This window comes from Lepisosteus oculatus, unplaced genomic scaffold, assembly GCF_040954835.1.
Source record: "Lepisosteus oculatus isolate fLepOcu1 unplaced genomic scaffold, fLepOcu1.hap2 HAP2_SCAFFOLD_450, whole genome shotgun sequence".
NCBI classification, from domain to species: Eukaryota; Metazoa; Chordata; class Actinopteri; order Semionotiformes; family Lepisosteidae; genus Lepisosteus; species Lepisosteus oculatus.
This window is the reverse complement of record NW_027167989.1, coordinates 33,829-49,123: the sequence shown is the minus strand read 5'-3', so window position 1 is coordinate 49,123 and position 15,295 is coordinate 33,829. Positions and strand designations below refer to the sequence as shown.

General features: G+C 49.1%; 9 non-coding genes across 9 annotated transcripts; all 9 read left to right on the top strand.

Annotated features, from left to right (window-relative positions):
* Positions 1-4,213: 4,213 nt before the first annotated feature.
* Positions 4,214-4,295, top strand: trnas-aga (transfer RNA serine (anticodon AGA)). The gene has a single exon. It is a non-coding gene; the product is annotated as a tRNA-Ser (tRNA).
* An 842-nt stretch (positions 4,296-5,137) lies between these two features.
* On the top strand, positions 5,138-5,211 carry trnai-aau (transfer RNA isoleucine (anticodon AAU)). The gene has a single exon. It is a non-coding gene; the product is annotated as a tRNA-Ile (tRNA).
* Positions 5,212-6,481: 1,270 nt separating this feature from the next.
* trnas-aga (transfer RNA serine (anticodon AGA)) lies at positions 6,482-6,563 on the top strand. Its single transcript has one exon. It is a non-coding gene; the product is annotated as a tRNA-Ser (tRNA).
* Positions 6,564-7,406: 843 nt separating this feature from the next.
* trnai-aau (transfer RNA isoleucine (anticodon AAU)) lies at positions 7,407-7,480 on the top strand. Its single transcript has one exon. It is a non-coding gene; the product is annotated as a tRNA-Ile (tRNA).
* A 1,270-nt stretch (positions 7,481-8,750) lies between these two features.
* On the top strand, positions 8,751-8,832 carry trnas-aga (transfer RNA serine (anticodon AGA)). The gene has a single exon. It is a non-coding gene; the product is annotated as a tRNA-Ser (tRNA).
* Positions 8,833-9,045: 213 nt separating this feature from the next.
* trnag-gcc (transfer RNA glycine (anticodon GCC)) lies at positions 9,046-9,116 on the top strand. Its single transcript has one exon. It is a non-coding gene; the product is annotated as a tRNA-Gly (tRNA).
* A 559-nt stretch (positions 9,117-9,675) lies between these two features.
* On the top strand, positions 9,676-9,749 carry trnai-aau (transfer RNA isoleucine (anticodon AAU)). Its single transcript has one exon. It is a non-coding gene; the product is annotated as a tRNA-Ile (tRNA).
* A 224-nt stretch (positions 9,750-9,973) lies between these two features.
* Positions 9,974-10,090, top strand: LOC138229953 (U5 spliceosomal RNA). Its single transcript, XR_011186034.1, has one exon. It is a non-coding gene; the product is annotated as a U5 spliceosomal RNA (small nuclear RNA).
* A 391-nt stretch (positions 10,091-10,481) lies between these two features.
* Positions 10,482-10,598, top strand: LOC138229951 (U5 spliceosomal RNA). Its single transcript, XR_011186032.1, has one exon. It is a non-coding gene; the product is annotated as a U5 spliceosomal RNA (small nuclear RNA).
* The last annotated feature ends 4,697 nt before the right edge of the window (positions 10,599-15,295 follow it).

The following is a 15,295-nucleotide window of genomic DNA, read 5'->3' as shown; positions in this document are numbered from 1 at the left end:
ACCAGAGGTGCGAACGCAGAATGTGTGGTAATCTGAAGAACTGCTTTCCATGGCAGCGGGTCCAAGCGATTTAGCATTTTTATAGTACCGGGAAAGGAGAAGCGGCACTTTGCCTTTGCCGCGCAGGCACAAGGCGACGTGCGGCAGACGCCGGAGTCGGCAAGTTCCGAACCTGCGCGGGGAAGCCCCAACGCATTTCGAGTCCATCGCCTTAACCACTCGGCCATGACAAAAGCGAGCTCGCTGCCGCCGCATTCCTCCTATAATCTAACACGGAGTGCGAAGTCGCTGCGGAAACCTTTTTAAAGTCGCTCTCCGTTAAAAAAAAAAATACCTTTCACAAGATTCGTGCCGGCAGACAGACATGCCTCAGAGGGTTTAAGGCTGGCTTCACGTTCAAATGATGAAGTCCCCCAGTCCGGATGTCAAAATGCAACTTTGGCAGACAGAAAAAACATCAACAAACCACAAATGTGGAAAAGGATTTTACAAGCTGCACCACACTGCACTTTCCAAAGCATTTACATTCGTGTTAGACGCAGGAATTGCCTTTGATTTGCGCGCTTACGAACGCCATGGAAAACGAAACAAAACTAAAGCCCTCAGCTCCTGCACTTGATTATAATGCCGTTACGTGTCGAAGCAGGAATTTACGTCATCCTACCACTGCAACACGGGGAATAGAGGGAAATGAGAACAATCTACGAATTGTCTCTAAACAGTCCCTACAGTTGTAAGACGCCTGGAAGCGTGCACCCCCATCATTAATCTTTGCGCATCTGTGCAAGGTAAACTCTGGAGCAGTCTCTGAAACGGCTCAAAGGAAACACGTGATTGATTCCATGTGCATCTGGGGTTCATTTCTTATTTACATTTAATTCAAGGGAAAGGCTTGGGTCAGTTTCAGACGGCCTCCAACAGCGAGATTCAAGCGTCCCACCTTCAGCCCAATCTGCGCCGCCAGAACGCCAATGGCTCCTCTGGTCTCCGGGGTGCGGTTGTGACTCCGTAACCTAAAGTGTTGGTGGCAGACAAATGGAGACTAACAGGTGATGTCCTAGGACATGACTACATTGTGACACTCGGTGGGGATGGTGACCATTGCTTGGAAAAGAGTGCGAGGCCCCTTTAGAAAAACATTTTGTTAACAGGCATTCTGCCTCAGCCTAAACACCTATAGCTTGCAAAGCACATGCTATTAGACAGGCACCTCTGCAAGACCTTAAGAGTCTCTTAAACTAGTGATAGAAAGGTGTTCCCAATAGGCGATGTTCGGCTTTCAAATCATCTCTCCGTGGAAGCGCCGAGATGCAGCTGTTTAAGGCTTAGAAGCAGCTGACTGTTTCACTACCTAGCTGATCACTGTCAGTCAGGGAGCTCAGAGGTGAAAAGCCTGTCTGAGAGACAATTCGTCGTCGATCAGTTCAATATGTTCCGTACCAGCTCGGCGCACCTGAGATCATCTTGGTAGCCGTGTAGCTCAGATGAGTGAGAGCGTGTGTGTGTGTACCACCGTGATTGGATGCCGGTCCTTCTCAGGTCACAGTAAACCTTCTGCTGCCTAACTTCCCTAATTTTGGGGATCCCTTTGAAAAAGCAAAGGAAAAAAAAACTGTCTCTCATCAGCGTGATTGACCCTCCCCAGTGTGCCCCAGTGGCCTAATGGCTAAGACACTGGCCTCCTAAAACAGCGATTGTGGGTTTGAGTCCCATCTGGGGTGCTCCTGTCCCATTTTGAGCGTACAAATGTCCTTGTGATTTGCAAAGCTACAACCCCACCTTACTCAGTGAGCGTCTCTGCTTTTCTCTCACATACAGTTGGGAGAAAAACTTTTGTAAACAGCCCTTCGGAATGATGTGGATTTCTGCATGAATGGCTCCTAACATGTGATCTTATCTTTATCTAAGTCATAATAATTAATAAAGAGAGTCTGATTTCACAAACAACACACGCCCAACATTTGACATTGCTGTTTCTTTATTGACCAAATGGTTTAAACAATCAAGGTCATTGATGGAAAAAGTATGTGAACCCTTATATTAAGGAGCTAGTGGAACCTCCTTTATGACAAAAACCTCAATCCCCACTTTCTGTAGCGGCTGGTCAGACCTGAGCAGCGGTTAGGAAGTATTTTGGCCTATTCCTCTATGCAAAACTGTTTCAGTTCATGTATATTTTTGGGATGTCTTGCGCTGAACGGCCTGCTTCAGATCACGCCACAGCACTTCAATGGGATTGGGGTCAGGACTCTTACTTGGCCATCCCAAAATATGGAATTTCTTCTGTTTCAGCCACTCTGTTGTTGATGTACTCCTTTGTTTTTGTCATGCTGCATGACCCAGCGTCTTTCGAGTTTTAGATCACAGGCAGACACCCTGACATTCTGCTGTAGAATTTCCTGATACATCTTGGAATTCATCGGTCCCTCGATGATTGCAAGCCGTACAGCCTCCGCCATGCTTCCCAGGTGGGATGAGGTTTTGGAGTTGGTATGCAGTGTTTTGTTATCTCCAAACATAACGCTGTGCACATTTACCAACAAGTTCAACTTTTGTCACGTCTGTCCACAGAACATTGTTCCAGGAGTTGCTGTGGAACATCCATGTGGTCTTTAGCAAACTTGAGAGGGGCAGTGGTGGTTTTTTTTGGGGGGAGAGCAGTGGTTTCCTCCGTGGTGACCTCGCATGATCACCACTCAGATTTCTGTTCAGATTTCTTCTTATGGTGGACTCATGGACACAGACGTAAGACAAAGTCAACCACCTGTTCGCTAGATCCCATACCCACTCAGCTAGTCAAAGATTCCCTCGAAGGACTGGCAGGACCTATAATTAGTATGATGAATGCATCGCTTGCGTCAGGCGTTGTACCTGATCAATTTAAGGTAGCGGTTGTTAGACCGCTCCTTAAGAAGTCAAATTTGGATCCACAAGTTCTTAACAACTACAGGCCTGTCTCAAAGGTCCCATTTCAATCTAAAAGTTTTGAGAGAATAGTTGTTGCCCAACGTCAATCGTATCTGGATTCAAATAATATACTTGAGAAATTTCAGTCTGGTTTCTGAAACAGCATTAACAAGAGCCTTAAATGATATTCTCTTAGCTACTGATGCGTGGAATGCAACAGTGCTAGGTTGCAACAGTGCTAGGAATGCAAACGTTAGGTTGCGCTTCTTCATGCTGCATGGTCGGCATGAGTGGAGCTTTTTAAACGTCTGTACTTAGTGCGCCTCATAAGAAATCGTTTGTCCCCGTTCAAAAGAGATTGTGCGATGTCCTGCAGCGTTCGCAAAGCAAACCTTTGACAGTTTGAAAAGAGGAATTTATTCTGCTTCCTGTGCGTGCAGTAGTTACAAAGTTGAACGTCTTTACACGATCTGCTGCAGTTTTCAGTGGGCGGGCTTTGTCAGATGGCTTGGAAAAACGCACTGTGTTTCGGCTCGGGAAACATCATGAGCAGTGTCCTGCATGTTTTCTGTGTATAGCTGTCTTTTAACGCATACAGAATTCATTCGAAATCATTGATTTCTCCAATTAACAAAGGTCCCTTAAAGGATGAGTCAAAGTAACGTCTAATCGGATTAGTTTCCTTAGAGCTGGTTTAGAGTTTGCTCAAGAGTTTACCTTTCACAGACGCGCAAAGAAGAATGTTGGGGGTGCACGCTTCAAGGCGCCTTACAGCTGTGGGGAGTGATTCGAGACGATTCGTGGCGTGTGCTCGTTCCCATATACTGTACACCCCGGGGTGCAGTGCTAGGATGACGTATAATACCGCTTGGGCAAGTAACGGCGTTATACGCAAGTGCGGGACGTGAGGGTTTTCGTTTGTTCGTTTTGTTTTGCTCTGCTTTGCTTTGTTTTGCTTTCCATCGCGTTGGTAAGAGCGTAAATAAAAAGGCGATTCCTGCGTCTACCACTAATGTTTGAGCTATTTCAAGTGCGACGTGGTGCGGCTTTTCAAATGCTTGTGGGCATTTCTCTGTTGTTGATTCTTTTTTTGTGTGTAACAAAGTGGCATTTTCATGTCCGGACGGGGAGACTTTATCATTCCGACATGAAGCCACCCTTAAGTCCTCTGAGGCGTGTCTGTCTGCAAGGCTTGTATTTTGGAAATGTTTTTTTGAAACGGAGAACGACTTTGAAATAGGCTTCCGCCGGCGCCTCGCGATCCAGGTAAGATTGTAGCAAGAACGCAGCGGCAGTGGGGCTTGTTGTAGTCGTGGCCGAGTGGTTAAGGCGATGGACTAGAAATCCATTGGGGTCTCCCCGCGCAGGTTCGAATCCTGCCGACTACGTTATCCGCCTCCAGTCGGTGTGTTTCGGCGCAAGCAAAGAAGCGCGCCTCTTTGCTGTTCCTGGTGGTTTTAAAACGCCCAATCGCTTGTACCCGCTGCCTTGGAAATAAGTTCTTCAGCGTCCGCGAATGGCATTTTGCAGCTGGAAGCAGATGTCGACGCGTTTTGCACAGAGCACCAAAAAGCGTCTTTTTTGAAGGCCCTGGCACTGAGCATTGGTGGTTCAGTGGTAGAATTCTCGCCTGCCACGCGGGAGGCTCGGGTTCGATTCCCGGCCAATTCAGTGGCTTTTGCAGCGAGCGGCTCCATCACTTGCATCCCCTTGCAACTCGCAACTCAAAAAACCCACTGAAGCTAAGCAGGTGTGAGCCAGGTCAGTACCCGGATGAGGGTGAGCTACAGGGAAAAACAAAGCTTCCAGCTGGAAGCGGTGTTAATGGTGCCGGCGGTGGGGCGCTCACCCTGAGGTCTGTGCGGGTCCCAATGCCCCAGTATAGTGACGGAGATGCTGTGTTGTAAAAGGGCGCTGTCTTTTGGATGAGATGTAAAACCGAGGTCACAGCGCTCTGTGGTCATTCAAAATGACCACCAAAACCTTTGACAAAAGCTCTTGGTAATTGATGGTCTTCAATAATGCTTCTCCTTTAGGTACATTTTAAATCAGCTGAAAAATGCTGTGAAATGGGGGGGCACTTCAGGCCAGTGTAGGATTTGGGTTACAAGAACCATGAAACTGCACGAGAAAGCCCGTACACTGAATTACACGGCTTTCTATTCAAAGGAGGACAAAAGAAATTCCCTGAGTTCGATTTTTTGCAGCACAGAGAGGAGCACTGTTGTGAGGCCGGTTAGCTCAGTTGGTTCGAGCGTGGTGCTAATAACGCCAAGGTCACGGGTTCGAGCCCCGTACTGGCCAGGTCCTTTTCTCCTCTCTTACCAAAGCTGTTAGGTTCCTTTCCGTGGTGAGAGGGGTTGTCATGCAACGCTGCCACATAGTGCCGACAGACAAGAGTGTTGCGGGAGAAGAGAAAAGTGTTTGAAGATTTAAGAGTGTCTTAGGTGGAGCCAAAATCAAGTGTCACAAATACAAGTGGGAGGGTTTCCAATGTTTAATATGGTAAAAATAAGCGGAAGTTATCTGCCGGTCCGGCACAGTCTGCCATGCTTTTGTCATATACTGTAAAGTGGTGTCAAACTGGGTGTCGAGCTGGAGCCTCACCATTTGCATATGTGAGGCTCCAGTTATACATCGAGTGTCACATTAAATGACAAAAATGAAGAGAGTTAAAGCAGCTGGAGAGGTTTTCTTACAACTTTTGAGCTGACACAGTTTTGGAAAATGTTTCCTTCACGCTGCACTGTACAACATAGGCAGCCAAGAGTCTCCAAAACAAAACAGAATTGACAGATAGGAGAAAATTCCCACTCATCCTGAAGTTCCCAAAATCCAGCACTGAGCGTAAACAAAGTGTCTAAGTAGCGTGGGAATGCTAACCCTAACCCTAGCTGGAGTTTGAGCAATCCAGCACTGAGCGTAAAAAGATGAGTCAAAGTAACGTCTAATCGGATTAGTTTCCTTAGAGCTGGTTCAGAGTCTGCTCAAGAGTTTACCTTTCACACATGCGCAAAGAAGAATGTTGGGGGTGCACGCTTCAAGGCGCCTTACAGCTGTAGGGAGTGATTCGAGACGATTCGTGGCGTGTGCTCGTTCCCATATACCGTACGCCCCGGGTTGCAGTGCTAGGATGATGTACAATACCGCTTGGGCACATAACGGCGTTATACGCAAGGTTTTCGTTTGTTCGTTTTGTTTTGCTCTGCTTTGCTTTGTTTTGCTTTCCATCGCGTTGGTAAGAGCTTAAATAAAAAGGCGATTCCTGCGTCTACCACTAATGTAAGAGCTATTTCAAGTGCGACGTGGTGCGGCTTTTCAAATGCTTGTGGGCATTTCTCTGTTGTTGATTCTTTTTTTGTGTGTAACAAAGTGGCATTTTCATGTCCGGACGGGGAGACTTTATCATTCCGACATGAAGCCACCCTTAAGTCCTCTGAGGCGTGTCTGTCTGCAAGGCTTGTATTTTGGAAATGTTTTTTTGAAACGGAGAACGACTTTGAAATAGGCTTCCGCCGGCGCCTCGCGATCCAGGTAAGATTGTAGCAAGAACGCAGCGGCAGTGGGGCTTGCTGTAGTCGTGGCCGAGTGGTTAAGGCGATGGACTAGAAATCCATTGGGGTCTCCCCGCGCAGGTTCGAATCCTGCCGACTACGTTATCCGCCTCCAGTCGGTGTGTTTCGGCGCAAGCAAAGAAGCGCGCCTCTTTGCTGTTCCTGGTGGTTTTAAAACGCCCAATCGCTTGTACCCGCTGCCTTGGAAATAAGTTCTTCAGCGTCCGCGAATGGCATTTTGCAGCTGGAAGCAGATGTCGACGCGTTTTGCACAGAGCACCAAAAAAGCGTCTATTTTGAAGGCCCAGGCACTGAGCATTGGTGGTTCATTGGTAGAATTCTCGCCTGCCACGCGGGAGGCTCGGGTCCGATTCCCGGCCAATGCAGTGGCTTTTGCAGCGAGCGGCTCCATCACTTGCATCCCCTTGCAACTCACAACTCAAAAAACCCACTGAAGCTAAGCAGGTGTGAGCCAGGTCAGTACCCGGATGAGGGTGAGCTACAGGGGAAAACAAAGCTTCCAGCTGGAAGCGGTGTTAATGGTGCCGGCAGTGGGGCGCTCACCCTGAGGTCTGTGCGGGTCCCAATGCCCCAGTATAGTGACGGAGATGCTGTGTTGTAAAAGGGCGCTGTCTTTTGGATGAGATGTAAAACCGAGGTCACAGCGCTCTGTGGTCATTCAAAATGACCACCAAAACCTTTGACAAAAGCTCTTGGTAATTGATGGTCTTCAATAATGCTTCTCCTTTAGGTACATTTTAAATCAGCTGAAAAATGCTGTGAAATGGGGGGGCACTTCAGGCCAGTGTAGGATTTGGGTTACAAGAACCATGAAACTGCACGAGAAAGCCCGTACACTGAATTACACGGCTTTCTATTCAAAGGAGGACAAAAGAAATTCCCTGAGTTCGATTTTTTGCAGCACAGAGAGGAGCACTGTTGTGAGGCCGGTTAGCTCAGTTGGTTCGAGCGTGGTGCTAATAACGCCAAGGTCACGGGTTCGAGCCCCGTACTGGCCAGGTCCTTTTCTCCTCTCTTACCAAAGCTGTTAGGTTCCTTTCCGTGGTGAGAGGGGTTGTCATGCAACGCTGCCACATAGTGCCGACAGACAAGAGTGTTGCGGGAGAAGAGAAAAGTGTTTGAAGATTTAAGAGTGTCTTAGGTGGAGCCAAAATCAAGTGTCACAAATACAAGTGGGAGGATTTCCAATGTTTAATATGGTAAAAATAAGCGGAAGTTATCTGCCGGTCCGGCACAGTCTGCCATGCTTTTGTCATATACTGTAAAGTGGTGTCAAACTGGGTGTCGAGCTGGAGCCTCACCATTTGCATATGTGAGGCTCCAGTTATACATTGAGTGTCACATTAAATGACAAAAATGAAGAGAGTTAAAGCAGCTGGAGAGGTTTTCTTACAACTTTTGAGCTGACACAGTTTTGGAAAATGTTTCCTTCACGCTGCACTGTACAACATAGGCAGCCAAGAGTCTCCAAAACAAAACAGAATTGACAGATAGGAGAAAATTCCCACTCATCCTGAAGTTCCCAAAATCCAGCACTGAGCGTAAACAAAGTGTCTAAGTAGCGTGGGAATGCTAACCCTAACCCTAGCTGGAGTTTGAGCAATCCAGCACTGAGCGTAAAAAGATGAGTCAAAGTAACGTCTAATCGGATTAGTTTCCTTAGAGCTGGTTCAGAGTCTGCTCAAGAGTTTACCTTTCACACATGCGCAAAGAAGAATGTTGGGGGTGCACGCTTCAAGGCGCCTTACAGCTGTAGGGAGTGATTCGAGACGATTCGTGGCGTGTGCTCGTTCCCATATACCGTACGCCCCGGGGTGCAGTGCTAGGATGATGTACAATACCGCTTGGGCACGTAACGGCGTTATACACAAGGTTTTCGTTTGTTCGTTTTGTTTTGCTCTGCTTTGCTTTGTTTTGCTTTCCATCGCGTTGGTAAGAGCGTAAATAAAAAGGCGATTCCTGCGTCTACCACTAATGTAAGAGCTATTTCAAGTGCGACGTGGTGCGGCTTTTCAAATGCTTGTGGGCATTTCTCTGTTGTTGATTCTTTTTTTGTGTGTAACAAAGTGGCATTTTCATGTCCGGACGGGGAGACTTTATCATTCCGACATGAAGCCACCCTTAAATCCTCTGAGGCGTGTCTGTCTGCAAGGCTTGTATTTTGGAAATGTTTGTTTGAAACGGAGAACGACTTTGAAATAGGCTTCCGCCGGCGCCTCGCGATCCAGGTAAGATTGTAGCAAGAACGCAGCGGCAGTGGGGCTTGCTGTAGTCGTGGCCGAGTGGTTAAGGCGATGGACTAGAAATCCATTGGGGTCTCCCCGCGCAGGTTCGAATCCTGCCAACTACGTTATCCGCCTCCAGTCGGTGTGTTTCGGCGCAAGCAAAGAAGCGCGCCTCTTTGCTGTTCCTGGTGGTTTTAAAACGCCCAATCGCTTGTACCCGCTGCCTTGGAAATAAGTTCTTCAGCGTCCGCGAATGGCATTTTGCAGCTGGAAGCAGATGTCGACGCGTTTTGCACAGAGCACCAAAAAAGCGTCTTTTTTGAAGGCCCAGGCACTGAGCATTGGTGGTTCAGTGGTAGAATTCTCGCCTGCCACGCGGGAGGCTCGGGTTCGATTCCCGGCCAATGCAGTGGCTTTTGCAGCGAGCGGCTCCATCACTTGCATCCCCTTGCAACTCGCAACTCAAAAAACCCACTGAAGCTAAGCAGGTGTGAGCCAGGTCAGTACCCGGATGAGGGTGAGCTACAGGGAAAAACAAAGCTTCCAGCTGGAAGCGGTGTTAATGGTGCCGGCGGTGGGGCGCTCACCCTGAGGTCTGTGCGGGTCCCAATGCCCCAGTATAGTGACGGAGATGCTGTGTTGTAAAAGGGCGCTGTCTTTTGGATGAGATGTAAAACCGAGGTCACAGCGCTCTGTGGTCATTCAAAATGACCACCAAAACCTTTGACAAAAGCTCTTGGTAATTGATGGTCTTCAATAATGCTTCTCCTTTAGGTACATTTTAAATCAGCTGAAAAATGCTGTGAAATGGGGGGGCACTTCAGGCCAGTGTAGGATTTGGGTTACAAGAACCATGAAACTGCACGAGAAAGCCCGTACACTGAATTACACGGCTTTCTATTCAAAGGAGGACAAAAGAAATTCCCTGAGTTCGATTTTTTGCAGCACAGAGAGGAGCACTGTTGTGAGGCCGGTTAGCTCAGTTGGTTCGAGCGTGGTGCTAATAACGCCAAGGTCACGGGTTCGAGCCCCGTACTGGCCAGGTCCTTTTCTCCTCTCTTACCAAAGCTGTTAGGTTCCTTTCCGTGGTGAGAGGGGTTGTCATGCAACGCTGCCACATAGTGCCGACAGACAAGAGTGTTGCGGGAGAAGAGAAAAGTGTTTGAAGATTTAAGAGTGTCTTAGGTGGAGCCAAAATCAAGTGTCACAAATACAAGTGGGAGGATTTCCAATGTTTAATATGGTAAAAATAAGCTGTGCAGCCACGCACTCTGGTTTCTCTTCATCTCGTACAAATCTTTCGCCTTTTACTAAAGATTTCCGTGGAGAGGAGCATGAATGCGTTCCATGCAATTTTTGTGCTTCCCTGCCTTCGGGTGGGGCGCAGCCTGGCTGGTCAAAGAGAGAAAACAAAAACGCTCGCAATCGGTCTTGTTATGGCGATTGTGGCAGTCTGCTCCGCGAGTCCTCGGTCTCCGGCCGTCTGATTGGCGCTCTTTTCTTTGGGGGGCGGGAAGTGTCCGGCCGCAGGGGATCTTGGGACCTCGCTTTGCATAGCGGCTTCCCAGAGTGCGTCGTTTCCGGCACAGTGTGGCCGGGTGTTTTCCGAGTTATCGCACGGATTCGGCACGCTCGCAAGCCGTGAGCCGCAGGCGATGAGCCCGGAGCTGAACGGGCCCCACTGGCTCGTTTGTAAGGCCAGGTGTATTGCCAACCACGACCGGCAGGGCAGAGGCCTTGAAGGCGGCCTGGGCTCCTGCAGCTGTGCAGCCACGCACTCTGGTTTCTCTTCATCTCGTACAAATCTTTCGCCTTTTACTAAAGATTTCCGTGGAGAGGAGCATGAATGAGTTCCATGCAATTTTTGTGCTTCCCTGCCTTCGGGTGGGGCGCAGCCTGGCTGGTCAAAGAGAGAAAACAAAAACGCTCGCAATCGGGCTTGTTATGGCGATTGTGGCAGTCTGCTCCGCGAGTCCTCGGTCTCCGGCCGTCTGATTGGCGCTCTTTTCTTTGGGGGGCGGGAAGTGTCCGGCCTCAGGGGATCTTGGGACTTCGCTTTGCATAGCGGCTTCCCAGAGTGCGTCGTTTCCGGCACAGTGTGGCCGGGTGTTTTCCGAGTTATCGCACGGATTGGGCACGCTCGCAAGCCGTGAGCCGCAGGCGATGAGCCCGGAGCTGAACGGGCCCCACTGGCTCGTTTGTAAGGCCAGGTGTATTGCCAACCACGACCGGCAGGGCAGAGGCCTTGAAGGCGGCCTGGGCTCCTGCACAGCACCCACCCACTGTGTCCCACAGCACCACAGCGCCGACACACCTTTGGTTGTCCCACAAGTGTTACAGAAGGAACTTGGCTTTGAACCTCGGCACTTGGATTTCATCTTCGCTCTCCCAGGTCAGAAAGCATTTGAGGTTGTATTTGCTACCTATCCTCTGTTTGAACAATGCGTGGATGTGTTTGAGGCAAAAAGAGGCAAAGTTCCTGCACTTGAGAAGATCAACTTGCAGCCTCTGACACAGAGAGAGAGGAAAACGGTGCATGTTGTTATGTTCTCGGAACTGGCAAAGACGGAGGACATTCACACCTGGCTTAACCAGTACTGCACCGTCCACCATGGAACTGAGGTTAGAGATGTTGATGGTATAAAAACAGGAGCAAGGAAATTCGAGGTTCGCTTGCTACCGGACAGCGTAAATGGAGGCTTAAGGCACCTGCCCTCTACAATCCGGCTGGGCGCCTGCAATGGCTATGTGTTTTATGTGGGACAACCAAAGGTGTGTCGGCGCTGTGGTGCTGTGGGACACCTGGCATCGTCCTGCACTGTGAAATGCTGCAAGACCTGTGGCAAACAGGGACATTTAGCCTCTGACTGTTCAATGCTGCCAAAGTGCAATTTATGTGGCTCGGAAGGACACGTTTTTAAGAACTGCCCTCACGCCTACGCCAATAAACTCAAAATGAGAAAGGATGAGGCAGTGCTTGTTTCAGCCAAACCGGCCCGAAAATCCAAAGCAAACAACAAGTCAAACAAAGAACCCTTGTTGGACAAAGACTCTCAGCCTCCAGCCAGGATCAGTCCTGCTGTGGCTCCGGGGCCGGTGGAAGAGAAATCCACTATGCCCCCACAACCGCAGACTGCACCAGACAAGCACGAGGGTTTGAAAACCCCCGAGAACAGCGAGGACCCCTCCCCCACTCCTGCTCCTCAGAACGAGGGCCAGTGTGGGGCCCCCCGGTGGAGCGGGTCCAGCGAGGATACCCAGGATTCAGCGGAGCTGCTTTTCTCAGACTCTGCAAGTGCTACAGATGCCCTCCTCTCCTCCATCCAGTCCATCACAGAGGATCTGCAGCAGCTGGTGGGTGAGGGGGAAGAGGAGACTGGTGCATCGGCTGCACCCCTTTCCCCTCAGTGCTCCCAGGAGCTGGACTTGAGGAAAAGGAAAAATGACTCTGTTTTCTCCCCGAGCGAGGAGGAAGGAGAGCATGGCGATGGGGACAGCTGGAACCTCTCCACCCCTCCCTCTACCCCCTTCCTTGAAATGGACTCTGTGAACGCTTTTACTGCTGCCACCCTGATGAAGGCTCATTCAGAGGATGGCTGGCAGGAAATTGGTAAGAAGAAAAAGAAAAAGAAAAAGGTAACAGGTGAGACCGAAGAGAAATGTGTTTTGTAAAGACTGGTTCCACTTTCTTATGTAATATGGCTCTTAACATAATTTCTCTTAACACAAGAGGTATCAATGACAGAGTTAAATGCCAGTCTGTCTTTGATTACCTCCAGCAGAGAGAGGGAGACGTGTTGATGTTGCAGGAGTGTGCTTTAGCCTATCAAGAGAGGTATAAAAGTTTTGAAGATAGGTGGGATAAAGGGCTTTCTGTTTGGTCAGGGGACAATAACAACAGAGCCTCTGGCGTGGCCATTCTTTTCAAAGGATGGGCATTCAAATTGAAAAGTATTCAGAGGGTCATAGATGGCAGGTTGCTGTGTGTGGATGTGGAATGGGGGACCGTTAACCTGCGGCTAATCAATGTGTATTGCCCTACTGACGTAGGAGGAAGGGTGGAGCTACTCAAGGCACTCTCCCCCCTATTGTTATGCAGCACAGACGTGATAGTGGGAGGGGATTTTAATTGTATCTTAGAGCACACAGACAGGCAGTCTAGCTCGCCGATAAAATTGGATTCCAGCTCACTGGCCCTGCAAAACTTAGTTCAAGACTTTAAACTCTCAGACACATATAGATGTATATATCCCACAACAGCAGGATATACATGGTCAGGGAGGAATAGCAGCTCCAGAATTGACTATTGCTTTGTCTCAGAGAGAGTGAAAGTTGTTGGGGTCACTCTTCAGCCTGTCTTCTTCTCAGATCATCAGGCTTTAGGGTGTAGAGTGGAACTCCAGGGCGGGACTGTCTTTGGCCCAGGCCTCTGGAAACTCAACACAAAGCTGCTAGAGAACGAGGGGGTAGTATCCCGCTACAAGGAGAAACTATCACAGTGGCTGTCCTTGCAGTGTCTGTACGGGTCAGTAGGAGAGTGGTGGGAGGAGGTGAAGGTGAGGACAAAGGCCTTTTTCATGGCTGAGGGAAGGAAGGCTGCTGCCAGACGGAGAGGAGTGCTAGCCAGGAAACAGAGGCAGCTGCAGCGTCTCTACACGATGCTGCACAGTGGCTTCGATGTGCTCGAGGATATCGCCCTTTTAAAAAAGGACATCCGGAGCATAGCCGAAGAAAGTAGTCGAGGAGTGCTGTTAAGAAGCAGAGTGCAGTTCTTGGAAGAAAATGAGAAGTGTACTCGCTTCTTTTTCAGGAAAGTGGTAGGCTCCAAGACTGTCATGGAAAGTGTAGTTGATGAGGAGGGACGAGAGAGAACAGAGCCGAGTGCTATCCTCTCCTGCACCGAGGCCTTCTACTCAAGACTGTACAGCTCTACAGAGGTAAAGGATGAAGATATTCATTTTTTTACCTCAAAGCTAGAAAACATTTTGAGTGAAGAAGATAGGGAAGTACTTGAGAGGGATTTGACAGTAGAAGAGCTGAGACAGGCTATGGAGAGCTTACAGAAGGGGAAAACTCCGGGTGCTGACGGGCTCCCTAAAGAATTTTATTGCACCTTTTGGGATCTGCTTCAGGATCCGCTACTGCTCCTATTCGAGGAAAGCTACAAGACAGAATTGCTGCCTGACTCCTTAAGAGAAGGCACTATCTCTCTCTTGTTTAAGAAAGGAGCAAAAAATGACATAAAGAACTGGAGACCCCTCAGCCTGTTAGGCGTGGACACTAAGATCCTGTCCAAAGCCCTTTTCCTGCGCCTACAAAATGTAGTGGCCTCACTGGTAGGGAAAGAACAGACTTGTGGGATAGCAGGACGCCTGATGAGCGACAACCTGGCCTTGTTGAGGGATGTCTGTCTGTACTCTGAGGATCGCTCCCTCCCTCTGTGCATTTTAGGTGTAGACCTAGAAAAGGCCTTTGACCGCCTAAACCGGCAGTACTTAACATCGGTACTTGAGCACATGAAGTTTGGCCCCATCATGAGAAAGTGGATTAACCTGCTGTACACAGGTAGCAACAGCAGAGTCATGGTTAATGGCAATAGATCACGCACCTTTGAAGTCTGTTCAGGGGTGAGGCAGGGCTGCCCATTATCCCCCTTGTTATTCGTTTTGGCTATGGAGCCCTTAGCCTGTGCCTTGCGCCAGGATCAGGCCATTAATGGGATACCAGTGCCTGGAAGTGGGGGAGGAGAGGTAAAGACATCTCTATACATGGATGACGTCACCCTGCTCCTCTCTGACAATGCCTCAATTAGCAGAGCTCTGCAGTGCTGTGATCGGTTCTCTTTGGCTTCCTCCGCAAAAATTAACACATCTAAGAGTGAGATTTTTTATCAGAACTGGAGGGAGCCAAAAGAAGGACATGATCTCAGGCTGCAAGAGAAGAGAATTAAGGTCCTGGGGGTGTATTTTGGAGAAGAGATGGGAACAGTAAATTGGCAGAACAAATTGCCAATCTTAAACAAAAAACTGATGCAATGGAAGGACCGAGACCTCACCATGACAGGGAAGGTGCTGGTCATCAAAGCCGAGCTCTTGCCTGTCTTGAATTTTCTGGCTTCTACCTTCCCAATCCCACACCGTGTTGCGGCGGTGCTGAGGAGATTGATGTTTCAATTTCTATGGGGTGGGAAGCAGGAAAGACTCAGAAGGGAAATAATGTACAGGCCGCTACCCTCAGGGGGGAAGTCTGTCCCAGATATTGCTACGAAGCTGCTGTGCATTTTCCTGGCCTCTGTGCTGAGAGGCTTTGCAACAGCACCTGCAGCGCGTACCTGGACTTATTTTTCCAGGCTCTGGGTAGGTAGGGAGGTGTTCAGAGTGTGGGGTGTCAGACCCAAGCTGGACGTCCCACTCTCTGACACATGCCCTGCAATTTATGGGACAGTTAAAAGTTTTCTAAGATCTCACCCAATTGGCCATATTCCCCTCCGAGATGTCAGCGTCCAAAAACTGGAAGATTTCGTAGCACCCCAGAACAATAGGCAGACCCCTGTGGGCATTTTAACATCAGCCCAAACAAGGAAGGTGT